Source organism: Grampus griseus, assembly GCF_964374135.1.
Source record: "Grampus griseus genome assembly, chromosome: 2".
NCBI lineage: Eukaryota > Metazoa > Chordata > Mammalia > Artiodactyla > Delphinidae > Grampus > Grampus griseus.
Window position 1 is genome coordinate 113,391,721 of NC_139018.1, and position 14,841 is coordinate 113,406,561.

General features: G+C 35.3%; 1 protein-coding gene across 4 annotated transcripts in view; it reads right to left on the minus strand.

The window, feature by feature from the left end:
- The window catches only part of UACA (uveal autoantigen with coiled-coil domains and ankyrin repeats), an 85,034-nt gene that overhangs the window by 50,587 nt on the left and 19,606 nt on the right, over window positions 1-14,841 (minus strand). The gene's annotated exons all lie outside the window — the stretch shown is intronic.

Here is a 14,841-nt window from a genome sequence, read left to right on the forward strand (position 1 = left end):
TTCAGTCCTTTGATGATTAAATGCCCATCAGCAAATATGCCTTGTCCTGATTCACTGTTGTAAAGCATGAGCAGAGGCTAGAAGTATCATCTGGATTGTTGCGAAACATTTAAAAGCAATGGCCCCTTTCTGCTTTTACGCATTTCCCCCATCATGGTTTAAGTAGAAAGCACTGTGAATGAAGGTAGTTGTCAGGGTTAGCTGCAGGGGGATAGGTGTTTTTCTTTATTTTTTTTGGTGAGGGGGAAGTTAGTTTTATTTTAATTTTATGGGCTCCTTTCCCCCTTTTTTTGATGATCTACTTGCAGTGGTTAAAAGCAGCTAGCGAGTTCTTTAGAATATGCTCTCTAGCCAAGTCTAACTTTATTTAGATGCTGTAGATGGACAAGCTTGATTGTTTGAACCAAAATGGGAACATTGAACAAACATCACAACCCTCACTTATAACACTGTGACTTTGCTGTCAAGTGTAGAATCCTCCCTTCAAGAAAAAGCTTGTAACCATTTTGTATGGCTTGTCTGGAAACTTCTGTAAATCTTATGTTTTAGCAAAATATTTTTTGTTATTCTAAAAATCAAAAATAATATAAAAATAAAAGATGAGTAGAGAAATCACCAGGTTTGAAATAGCACCACAAATTAGGAAACTAAACACAAATGTAGCCCTTTATGGTTTATGAAGCACTTCATATTCATGATATATCAATTTAAAAATCTATTCACATATGACTCCCATACACATTTGCAACCCAGACTTCTTTATCTCCAGGCCCATGTATTCAAATATCTTCTTGACAATTCTTCTTCAGTGTCTTAAAAGTGTCTCCATGTCCCAAACTATAAACATGTTCTTCCTCCTGAAATCTGATCCTATTCCAAGTTTCACTAACACAGTAAATGATACCATGATCCATCTAGTTGTACAAGACAGAAACCTAGAAATGAGTCTTGACACCTGACTCACCAAATCCCAGTGACTTTACCTCCCCATTATTACTCAAATCCACCAGCTCATCTCCAGGTCCATCGACATTACCCTACTTCAAGTTAGCACCATTCCTTACCAGGATGACTGCATTAATCTCCTAAACAGTCTGTCTATATTCATTCCAGCCCCTTCCCTTGGATTCTCCACACTGTAGCCAGAGTGATTTTCAAAATGAAAACCTAATCATACCACCACCACTACACCACTCCCTTCCAAATACCCTCTCCCACCTCGCTTAAAATCCTTCAGTAGTTTTCTGTTCTTGTAGGAGACAGACAAATTCCTTTATGATGTCTACAAATCCCTGAATGGTGTTACCCCTACTACCTCCCTCAGCCCCATCATATGAAATGCTAACAGTGTTTCTCATATTATATGTGCAGAAATTGAGTCACTAGGAGATTACGGGATTTCGTATAAGGCAATTGCAGTTAGTTGCAGAATGATTAGAGAATCCTATTGTTATGACTTGTTGTCCAGTCCTTTCCACTAATTAAGCTATTTCCATTTCTCAAATCATCTGAAAATAAATCTTTGATGTAAAAATGCAAGTATCTTTAAAAAATTTAAACATCATAAACTTAGCTGTCCTTTACAGCAAAAAAAAGGGACAAAAATTGCCACATTTGCATATGCAAACTTTAATGAAGCACCTACTACATGTCATGCATGGCACTAGGGATACAGAAGTGAGTAAGACAGCCAAAGTCTCTCTCCTTTTTTAAACTGCTTTATTAAAGTATCATTGACATGTAAAAAGCAGTACACATTTAATGTGTACAACTCCATGAATTTGAGAATAAGTCTATTCCAGTGAAACCACCACCACCATCAAGGCCATAAACATATCAAAGTCTCTCTTCTAATGGAATTTGATGTTCTAAAGGAACAAAATAGGGTTAAACAACTAAGGAAAAAAAAAAACTATCAGGTGAGAATTGGGAAGGAGATGCGATGGAATGCTGGGGATAGATTATTGGGTTGGGTAACCCAGAAACTTCTGAGAAGGTGATATTGAAGATGGTATCTGAGTGAAAAGGAAGAGCCAGCCTGAGAGAATTTACATTTCAGAAGAGAACAAGCAATGAAGTGAGTTTGGCATGGTTGAAAGAAGGCCAGTTTAGCTGACTAATAATGAGTAAGAGGGATCACGGGATGAGGAGGGGGAGGGGGGCAGGCACTACCAGATCTAAAATGTGAGTTTCCCCAGTTTTGTCATCAAAATTTTTCAAAAGGGACTTATTCAGGAACTAAAGCAACTCTTCTTCATAAGGTTCTTTTGGCCACTTTAGAATCAAGTCTAAAAAAATAATTCATCCTAAAGTGCTACTTTTTTTCACTTCCAAGCATTTATATTGAACAATATACAGCTAAGTCTTAACTTGCCTTGAAATGTTTATAAGATTAATCAATTATCTTAACATAATAAATATCATAATGTACCTCACCCACCTCAGACCTGGAAACCTAAACAAACTTTGCAATGAACTACACTAAAAAAACCACCATAAAAGAGAAATAGCACCCCAAAAAACAGAATTTCACAATCACATCCTCAAGATAAGGCTCTTCAAGAAAAAGAACATAGAGGCAACTAAATAAAGTCTTCTCCCAGGGGAAAAAAATCCTAAATAAAAGCTAAACAACACATACATTTAGGCAAACCCCTAAATATCTAATTGAAACAAAGTACAACAGACTTCCACGGTATCCTACAATTATCACCATTCCTGTTACTAAACCCAAGACGAGCTCTGCCACAACTGAAAATGGAGCAAACAACAGAAAGCAAAGCTCATGAAGCATAAACATTCCTTGAAGATTAGGCTGCACAATTAAAAGCTGTTCTACAGTTCACTGGATTGATGACAGAAATATTTCCCCCATTCCATTTAGTCCAAAGATTATTTACTCTTCTTTCTTATATAACAGCAAATTAGAGCTTACATAATAGAAAAAGGAAAAAAAAAGAATGTTAAAATAAACCAGGGAGACAAAAGCTGCGCATCCACTGTCTTCTTGCCAGACCCCAGACTCTCTTCCCTTTCTGATTTTTCCTTATCCTTATTTAATTAGGCCCCATCTTATCCTCTCAAGCCTTCCACTGTGTGATCTGAAAGTACTATATAGTCAGGACTCAATGGAACAAATAGAGGAAAGGGAAAATTATACCCTATCCATCATTTTTCTGATTAAGATGTTAACAGGCTTAATCCTGCTTTACTGGATTTCTCTACATAAAAATGTCAAGCACAAAAAAAACAACAATAATAATAACTATTATTATTACTTAATAAATCTAACATCTTAAGGACTGAAGGTGCTATGAAATCTAAAAAAACTTTAAACAACTGGAGTCAAAAAGACTCAGCACTGCTTTGATAAGATTTCCTAACCACCCGGTTTGATTCTATTCTAGTCTGTTGTATAAATACCAGACTGTCTACCCCTAACTATTGCAGGTATTTGCTCCTTTATTAGAACTGTCTAGGGACCCAAAAGAGGTTATTTAAAATAGACAGGAAATTGCCTCTCTAATTTTAATAAGCCATTTTTTTCATAATATTACTTATTTCACCCTTCCTCACCAGAAGAAGCATTAAATTCTAAAGTAAATATATATATAGATCTTAAACACAAAAAATTATAAATGTATATCATACAAGAATAGAGCTCTCAGGCTGGATAAATAAGATTTTGTTTAAGATCCCCTTTAAAATGTTAAGCAATTGGTTATCTGGGAGAAATTAAATATAAACTTTTTCCTTAGAAAATTTTAGAAAAAAATGTATTCAAATTAGAATTCTTTAAATGCCTAAATGTCATGAGTGAAACTTTTTCAATATAAAGGTAAAAACAGAGAAGGGTCTATTATGCCTCCTACCCCACCTTACATACACCAATGAACAGAGTAATACCTCTGACGAGTTTTAACAAACATTTTGGCTAATGTTTGATATATATATATATCTCAAAACAGGAGGAAGCATTCTATGTTTATTCTTGATAAAGTAAAAAGCAAAACAGATACACTTAAAAAAGAGCCTCTGATGGGGTTTGACCACAGTGAAAAATAAGAGATATTTTTGTTTCTTTGGCTTTCTATTTTTTCTTGGCTTCGCAAAGAAACAAAAATATGTTAGCTAAACAAAAATATGTTTGCTAGAACTCAAAAGACCCTTCAAGAATTGAACTAATAATAAATCTTACCCTACTAGCCAGTATTTTTAAAATTAAAAGTGGGAAATATAAAGATACGTACAAACAGAGGGTTATAAGAAAATATATGTTTTTGTAAACACATTAGAAGTTAACTGCTTTTTTTAAATTATAAAATGAATAATAGTTCTACACATATGCATAACTCTTCCCACACAGCTTTTTAAGCAGGATTTCCTTCCAGTGAGTCTTAATATATTTCTTCCATATTAAAAATACATGACCAAATTAATAATGAGAAAGAATGAATACTCTCATGATATTTAGGTATATAACAAGAAAAAACAGCATTTAAAATAAAGATTCAGTTTCAAACTTCTTTAAGAAATACTTGTTACACTATAAGAAGAACTCTCTAAGTCATATTGTTATTTCTACTTTCCAAATGGGGCATAAAGAAACTAAGGAATTTACAGTGTTGGACTGTGCAGCTACTATTAATTCCTTTCACTCCTGTAAGCCCACCCTTTGCTACATGACTTTGCCATGATTCCCATCAAAAGATGGCATTTATCTCCTCATCCCGTAAATCTGGGCTGGACTTGTAACTTATTTTGACAAATAGAATGTGGCAGAAGTGACCCTGTAGAACTTTGAATCTAAGTCTCAAGAGACCTTATAGCTTCCCCTCTTGGGATGCTGCTGACACAGCGTAAGCAAGTTAGTGACCCAGAGCATGAGAGAGCTTAAGGGAGAAAGAGTCCAGCCACCCAGTCATGCAATCTAGCATAAAGTGCCAGACACATCAGCGTGGCCAACTTAGACCACCCAGCACTACAGGCGCTACCAGATGACTTGGCAACCACATGAGTGACCCCAGACAAGACCAGTGGAACAACCATGCAGCAGAGCCCAGCCCAAATTGCTGACCTATGAAGTCAGCAACAAGTAAAATAGCTGTTGTTTTAAAACACTACATTTAAACCTAGGACTGTGTGAATCCAGGGCCTAGACTGTCTCTACTAACAAAAGCTGCAATTTACTATTTGGTTGGGAAACAAATACATCTTGTACTCTAACTCAATTTTACAGATACAAGAGCAATCAAATTAAAAAATAATAGTTTACTTTTTTTTAACCCATGATCTAAAAAAAGGTGATGAGCTGGGTACAGAAATACCTTTTTAACCATCTTAAAAGAAGGAAAATAGATACATAACAATGAATTCTGCAATTGTAATAAATGAAGTTGATCAAATTTTATAGAAAAAATACTTTCTCTTCATTCCCAAAGATATGCAAGTATTCATTTAAAAACTAACAGCATTCGTATATATTTTATCCATAAAAACTGAACTCAGCATGTGATCTAAAAATTCTGAATGTCTGTGCAAAGAAACAATTAAGAAATTATTAAATTTTATGAATCTAATAAAACATGTGGCTTTCAACAATAAAACATTGCTACTGTAATGTTTAATAAGTATACATTCCTACTTGAATGGAAATACTGAACTAGGAGTGGACCATAACAGAGCAAGGACTGCAAGCACCATTTCTATGTATTCTTTAAGGGTTGGCAAACATTTTCTGTAAAGGGCTAGATGGTAAGTATTTTAGGACTTGCAAGCCATGCAGTCTCTGTTGTAACTATTCAACTCTGCCACTGTAGAATGAAAACAGCCACAGATCATATACAAAAAAAAAAAAAAAGTATTGCTGTGTTACAATAAAGCTTTATTTATATATATATATATATATATATATATATAAAAACAGGCAGTGGGTCACAGTTTGCCAACCCCTGTTTTAGATGCTCAAATATCTTCAGCCAAAATACATCTAGTTTATTAGTTGTGATCAAGCTAATTTGTTTGCTGCCTTACCACGAGACCTATTAGAAAGTACTCTCTGTATTCATACTCTACTCTCTGCAAAATAGCATTATGTATATATGAGGGTAAATTTTATATAACAACTTGGCTCTGCTATGATGACCAGTTGTTTGGTCAAACAGGAGGCTAGGTGTTGCTATGAAGGTATTTTGTAGATGTGATTAACATCTGAAATCAGCAGACCTGAAGTAAAGGAGATAACCCTTGATAATTTGGGGTAGGCCTCATCCAATTACTTGAAGAGCAAAATCTAAAAATTCCCAAAGAAGCAATCCTGCCTCATGACTGTAACACAGAAATCCTGCCTGAGTTCCTAGCCTGCCGGCCTGCCTTACACATTTCAGATTTTTCAGCCCCATACCCATGTAAGCCAATTCCTTAAAGTAAATAAATCTCTCTCTTAGATATAGATATCTATGAGATACAAATATATAGATATCTCCTATTAGTTCTATTTCTCTGGAGAACCCTGATTGATACAATATATTAAGGTAATGTGACCTTAAATTTTAAAAAGGATATACTCTGATTTTTGTGCATTATCCAAAACTATGTGAGAAAGTTGTGGTAGACAGTATTATTATTTGAGATTATTCAATCCCCTACTTCCTTGCAAGATGATTATATATATACATCCACATGTAGATGTGTGACTTGTGCATATCTCATAGGGAAAGAATAGACGTCCCTGGGTTATTGATTTGGGGACTGCCCATGTCATATGTTTTGGCCAATAGAATATGAACAGATGTGATGTACATCACATCTAAGCAAAAACTTGAAGGAGCAACACAAATTTGGGCCAGCCTTCTTGCTTCAGTGCTTTGTCAAGAGATTTCATATAAGGGTTGTTCCTTCAGCCTCGGTTCTGGAGGGGAGTCACAGGCTATTTCTACAGAGCTGACTCACAGTCTACAACATAAAGTCAGTAGGAAATATAAGTTTGTTATTTTGAGAAACCACTGAAATGTGGAGGTAATTACTACAACAAAGCTGAACACTGTCGAAACTGGTACCAGAAGCAGGGTGCTACTTTCATCACCACCACCACCACCAAAAATAATAAAAGTATGTGATGTAGGCATTGAGGCCAGTTGTTTGGTCAAACAGGAGTCCAGGCGTTGAGGCCAGGTGGCAGACAGCAAGGAAACTGTAATGGCAAACCACATAGTGTAGTGGTAAATAAAACTGTTAGGTATAAAATATTAGACAGCTTGGTGAAATGATTGGACTTGTGATTGGCATCTAAGGTGGGAGAGGGGCAGTCTTGCAGGACTGAGCCCTTAACCTGTAAGGTCTGAGTTAATTCTGGGTAGTGGCAGAATTGAGTTACCTTATAGGACACCCAGTCGGTGCCCACAGAGAATTGGAGAATTGCTTGGTGTGGAAAAACCCACACATACTTGGGAGTGCAAAAGTGTCAGTGAGTTGTGAGTAAAGGAAACAAATGTTTTCCTTTCACCCAGTAAACCCTTTCAGTGGAACAAAATGGCTTGGAGGGGAATTCCCCACAGGAAGAGACTAAGGATGTGGTCCCACAGAAGCCTGATCAGTTCAAGGTAATTGTATTGATGTCTAGAGAAAAATGCATATCTCAAAGAATTGAGGATATAGCTAGCGCATGGCACGTGGATCTGACTAAAATCAAATAGATAAGAAGACAAAAGACAACTTCCCAAACAATCCACAGACTGAGCTAAGGGTCTGTTACTCTTCTAGACCATCTTTGGGTGCCCAAATTTCTGTAGACAAGCAGGCCAGGAAAGCTGCTCAGCACTTACCTCATTCCCCAGCTAAGAAGGGTACACCCTCCAATACTCTGTTCCAATACGGATGAACATGGTATATCAAAGGAAATACCTCACGGAGGGCATAGCCCATGGCCACGGAAAACAGCGGACTAGAGCGCCTCACACAGGACCAAAACCAGGGCCTAATCAAGGAACATCCCCTAGTGCCAAGAAAAGGAGGCCTCACTCTATTTACCCAAGAATATTCTTACAATTGCCAAGGACAATTGTAGTGTGATTGCTATGTGCCTCTATTCTTCCCCTTTCTTAACAGGAGGGTTTACTGTGGATAGCCTATCCCTGCTCCAACATTGTATGTTGGAGAGATGGAGGATGGAAGATAACTGGTCTCTGAGTCAAGAAAATCTACATACAGAAATGATGTAGAAACTCTAACGACTGAAAGAAATTCTTGGGGTATTTTTCTCGAGGAAGGGATAAATAAATCTAGTATGCAGAAGGGAAGAAAGTTAATATTTGTAATCAAGAGGACAGATTGTGGTAGATTATATTATTGTTCACTCTTTACCATGCCCATCCTTGGAAGAGGCTATACAGCCCTGCCCATTAATTTATAACTTGCCTATACCTCCAATGGGAACAATATTTGTCCCTGTGCCTCGCTAACTTTGAGCCTAGCCATGTGACATGCTTTGGCAGTCATGAAGCACTCCACACCTGAACAAAAGCTTTAAGAGGTACGACAAGTTTCAGCCGGCCCTCTGAGTTCTCAGTACCACGTAAATGGCAGGTCCAGACAGACGCTGCTCCTTCAGTCTGGGTCTTAGAATGAAAACATGTGGAGTAGAGCCCCTCTGCACAGGCAGCCCAGAGTCTATGTGTAATGTAATGTGGTTATAAGCCACCAAAATTTGGGGGTTATTTGTTGCTGTAGCAAAGTTGATTAATACAGAAATCAAATGAAGCAAAAGGTAAAAAGGGGAGGGATTCTGCGATGCGGAGCTATTATTTTGGTAGCTGAATATAGTGCAAGATGCCTGTGGTTATAGACTAGTGCAGTTAGTGAAGGAGCTATGTTTCTATAGCAGGTAGGGGTATGAGTAAATACAGATTACTAAAAGGATAAATAAGTTCAGTTTAGTTGTTGGAAGTGAGGTTGTGGCAAAAATAAAAATAAGGTTGCAAACCTGATAAATTAACATTTATTATTAATAATAAGCACTTCATATACACTTCACGTAGTCCTCAACTATAAGCAAAAAAGGCTGTTATTACCATCTTCATTTTCCGTATAAAGAGAAACTTAGAGAAGTTTACTGACTTGCCAACGTTAAATAGCTACCAAGTGACACAGTAAAAATTCAAATTCAAGACTATCTAATTCTAAACTTCAATTTTTTTCTATACCATGCTGGCAAAAAAAAGGGTACAGATTATTTAATAATCATTCCATAGAAGGGTTACCTTGGTTTTATACTTTTTACCAGTTCTACAATATGGATGCGAGAGAAAGCCGATACCATTAACTCAGTTCTAAGTCTGAATCCTATTAAATAAATATATTATTCATAATGAATTTCTTCTTTTATACTCTAAGATGTTCTTATTAATGTGACAACCAAGATTCCAAAATAATACACCTTTTATTTCTACTGAATACATTTTCTTAAATTCAGACTACAGTAATTCAGAATTTTGAAGATTCAGATTAAGTGATGGCCTAAATTTACTTTGCTGATATGAAAAGGATTTCTCAAGTAAATCAATAATGCATTAAAATGATCGGTGATGCATTTTAGATTAAAGGAATATTTTAAACACTTTATAAACCATTTAATAGCCCTTACCTCACCCATATAAACAAAAAATAAGAGTTTTTTAAATTATATAACACAAACTCATGGTAGAAAAATTATACAAGACTAATACATATTCAAAACAAAAGCAGCAAAGACAACCTAGCAAAACCATCATTAAGGGATAATAACAACTTTATATTTTGTTACACATGCTTCCTCATTTTCAATACCTAGATATATATTTACTTTTGAATCAAAATACACACATTTCATTTAAATGGTTATTCTTAATATGCGTTCAATAGAATTGCTTACAAATGAATGTTCCTAACTTGGAGAATTCCAAAGTGTATTCAAATATCAGTCTTTCTGGCTCCCCCTGCTGGACACTAAGAGAAGCTTTTTATTATTATTATTCAATTCGTTTGAACACTCAATCTCAGAGAAGCACTAATTTATCATTATTAAAAACATCTTTGGGAACTTGTCTGAACGTACAGTTTGGCCAGAAAGAGTACAATGGTCTATTGTTGAGGGCACTCGCTCCTACTAGCCAACAGGGATTTGGTATCAGAAAATCCGGGAATAAGTTCCCAGTAAGTTCAAATTATTTATTCCTTTGGAGCTTCAATTTCCTCATCTGCCAAATGAAGGTAATATCAACCACCTCATTAGTCATAAGGATTAGAGTTAACAGAACAAGTGCAAAATAAGTGGCAGTTAAGTATTATGCTGCCACCACCACCACCAAGGAGCTGAGTTGTGGTTACACAGCATAACTCCTTAAGAATTACTACACAGCAATCAAATGCAAAGAGATTAACTTTTAAAATTTAAACTTAATGTATTTACACTCTTTTAATAACTTCCTGTTGCTCTCAAAACCAAATCCTTAACATGACCTCTAAGATTCTTCACAGTCTGGTCCCTACTGACCTCTGAAGTGTAATCTTGAAGCTGGATACTCTTCTCCCAGCCCTCTAATCTCTTTTCATAGTGAAGTTCTTCAAAAGTACCAGGTTCCCTCACAGAGTACCTGATTACAGCATTTCCTTCCTCTATGATACTTAACAATAGCTCATTTTTTTAGATCTCAGCTCAGCTTTTGCAGAGACACTTTCTCTGACTTCCCAGACCAAGTCAGACCTTCACTATTATGTATATTATGGTATACCTCTCCTTCACAGAGCTTATTACACAGTGCTGTAGCTTTATATTTAAATGTGTTAGCACTGTAATACTGTCTCCCCGCCTTGTCTGTCTACAAGTTCCTCAAGATCAGGGAGTAGCACTCCGTATCCTCACAACCTAGCCACTTGACTGCATAGAGCAGGCACTTAAGTATCTGTTGAGTGACTGAATAAACAAATTAACAGATAACTGAAATCAAAGAATTCTTTCTAAACCTGACTACTTCACATGCAAAGGTAGCCATATAAATATAAAGCAACATTGTGAATATTTTCCTTTGTATTACTTCTCAGGCAAGCTGCTCATAAAGTCTGTTCATAAAATCTGATACACAATAATACACAGAAATATCTTTAACACATATACTCAAAGAAAATGTTGTGCCTTTCAAAGAGAAGAATTTTTAAGAGCACAGAGACCTAAACATATGATAGTCCTTTAACACTATTTGATTTAAATTTTTTTAAAAAATTAATGTCTGTGACTTGCTTTTGTAACAAATATTCAGCTGAAAATTTGTCTGAAATTGAGTGTTTTACACTGTACTACAGAGTTTTACTTTTCAAGGGAATCTGTGGTTGCAAAATAGTAGAGCTAGCAATAACCAGCTAAAAGGTGTGCTTCGTGGCTTCTTTCACAAGTATGCATATTGTACTATTTTAAACCAACACACACCTCCAATTGCCTTAAAGAGTGAGAACTTTTTATAGATTTAACTCCTTCCTTAAATAGTAAGCATTCCCAAGTATACAGTAAATTTTGGCCCCAAATGGCTTTTCCTCTATTCATTTATACCAAAGCCAGAAAACAAGGAAAGCTCCAACCAAAAAAAGCAACAAGGTTTGCAACACATCTCCTAGACTCAAATCTTATTTGATAGAATATTTGATAAATTTATTTGATAGATGTATTAGATAGAGTTTTGTCTTTATTTGGTGATTTTACCAAATCCTATGACTGCAAAATAGCAATTGTTATTTTATCCCCACGAGCTGCACTGTGACGTACAGAAAATCTAAAAATTTCCTATGTTATCATTTAATCAAAAAATAGAAACGAAGAGTGGGAGCACAACTGAAGTACCTATGAACATACTGGGATGAGAGCAGAGGTGCATTTAAGAGGGAAGGTTTTCAGGAATTCAGGTACTGACCATGCAGGAACAATCCAAGGAAGATGACAGGGACACCAAGTCATCAAAATACAACAGCTTTAAACATTTGAATGGTATGACTCATTCCCACTCTTCTGATGCTACCTTTACCAGGCAAGCTTCTGATAAACTTGCTTCACTATAGGGGTAGACTGGATGGAGGTACCCAGCCCACTAGTCAGCTGCTTAGTTCTCATTATACAATAATAAGATGACACTTAATACCTCAATGGACTTTCAGTGTTCCTCAGCTTCTTCTAATTCAATCAAGATTGAGTTTCTGCTTAAACAAGCCTAATGTGAATTTATCAAAGTGACAAAAGGTATTTCCTGACAACAGGAAATTGGGTCTTCCCTAACAAAACTTTTAATTCAAACTTTTACAAGACATATAATACATGAGCAACACAGAGGAAAGTGTAAAAAACTGTGAATGGCACTGATTTTCTCGCTAGCTTAGAAGCATACTCTTTGCTGATCTTTTCATAATAAAACTAAATCTCTCCAAAATTCAGGTTTTAAAAGTACATACCCAATCATTCTCATTTACCTTGGCTTTAATTTTCTTCTGAACTAGAAATAAGATCACAGAGCTCAGTACATTGAAAAGGCATGCAAACATTAATCTAGGTTGTAAGGGCACAATTTTAAGGAATAAACATTCAGAAAAATAATGGAAGGAAATAACCAAAGAGTTAAAAGCTACGGAATGTGGGACTAAAGAAGACTTGAATTCTTTATATTTTCTGTATTTTCTGAATTTTCAACAATGAATATTGCTCTATTCAAGCTTCTTTACTTGCAAGAAATAAAACACCCATGCAGTTGCCTTAAGAAAAATGGGATTTATCATAAAGATATACAAAGAGCTGCAAGAAAAATCTCACAGAAAACCATAGTTGAGCTGAGCCCTACAAAGTCTGGAGCTAGGGGTGGCCCTGGCATCAATTCTGTTCCAGGAACCTCAAGAAGATACTGAGAGGAGCTGCCCACCAATGCTCGGCCATATACGTTGTTCAATTCTAGTCCATCCATGTCTTCCACTCTCACTATCAGCCACAGACATGCTTCCTTTGCTTCCACCTTAAACTCCAAATTTCCTTCATTTTAAGCATAAGGCTGTGGTTAAGGTATAAGAGGGTTAGGAAACAGGCAGCTTTTGCTTAAGGACTGAATTTTACTTTTTTAGATTATGAATTGAATACATACCCATGGTTTTTAGAAAGAGCCAACAGTATAGAGAAGGCAATATAAAAAGGAAAACGTTCCCTCCTCTTTCCTGGCATTTGGGGCGGGGGAGTACCCTATAAAAGGAAAATTAATATTTATGTTTCTAAAAATTGTAAAAATATTATTTAACAAAGAGCAATATCCATAAAGTTTTTCCTCACTTTATTACATAAACGATTGTACAATTAGAAAATGCACATAATCAAAACAAATAGGTTACTTTAAAATTATTTGACATAGCATCACATAGAAATAATATGAAGCACTATAAAACTGATTGGTTCCATTTTAAATAGATATTTTTTCTGAACTTTATTGTCCACAGAGCAGATAAATTTATATTGACAACCTATTTATAAATTATTTGAAATACTTCATCATGGTAGAAATATTTTCATTTCTAATACACTTTTCATCTGTCCTGCTCAGATTAAAGTGGCTAAAATGAATATAATTAAGAAAATGTTCTCAGAAACTAAAAACTCCAAATATACATTAAGGTAGTGACATTTAATTTACTGAATACCCTCAAACTGTCCTAGAACTTCTACTTGATATGGACAGCTATCTCAGATGGTGGTTTTCAAGTCTTTTTAATTTCAGAAACTTTCTTCAAAGAAGTCCTGAAATAAACAAAGAAGAGCAGTTTCTCTTTGAAGGTAGGGTCCCTTTACTGGCTGTATTCTTCCTTTGTCCTCTATCACCTAAAATACTCCACAGGGCAGCTCAGCCAGAATGTAGCAGGCAAGCGATCTGCACCAAAATGACCTGGTGCATGTGTTTATTCAACATGCAGAATGACACCACTCTAAATCTAAACCCATCCCTTAAAGTGTGGTCCAGGAATATCTTTGAGAACCCCACACTCCTGTACCCCTTAAACACAGGAAACTATTTTTAAGAGTTTAATGAAGAATTTGGTGTATACTTTTCCAATTAAAATAAAAATCTCCACTAACCAAACTAGGATTATACTAATAGGCTGTCCTCCAACTTGCTTTTTTCACATAATGTATCTTGGATATCTTGACATGTCACATATATGTAAATATGGAGATTTTTCACAATCTAAATGATAATTTCTAAAGATTTACAATTTTCTATAATCAGAGAAACGTTTTAAAAAGGAATGAATAACAAATGTTTCAGTTTTGCTATTTTTGTTATTTTGAGTACTTTGAATTGATTTTAGAATTTAATGTTGGGGATTATAATATTAATATTGTACTGGAAGATACCTTTATGGGACATACCCTCAGTTTGGTGTTTGGAAGTTAACTGGCAGATTTCTAAATTGGTTAATTAGTTTAATTATAGTTTTCATGTTTTGGAAATATTTAATAACTCTTAAAAGCAGTTTTGAATTTTTCATATATTTTACATCAGTAAGTAGCTGTATATGAAGAATAATTTGAATTTGGCATGAATAAGTAGTTTTCAAATTAATTAGTACACTTTAAGTGTTATTTTATAGTCAAATTATAGCAAACTATTCTAACAATTGTATTTCACTACACAATTGGAATTAAGATATTTTGTATTGATTTTAATAAAATGGTGGCATATTCAACAGCTTTCAAATAATACTGTGTATTTGAGAAATTATGGAGCTTAGTTAAAATTCAGTATCTTTATTATCATCCTAACAGAGGACTGTAGTTATTTGTATTGCAGC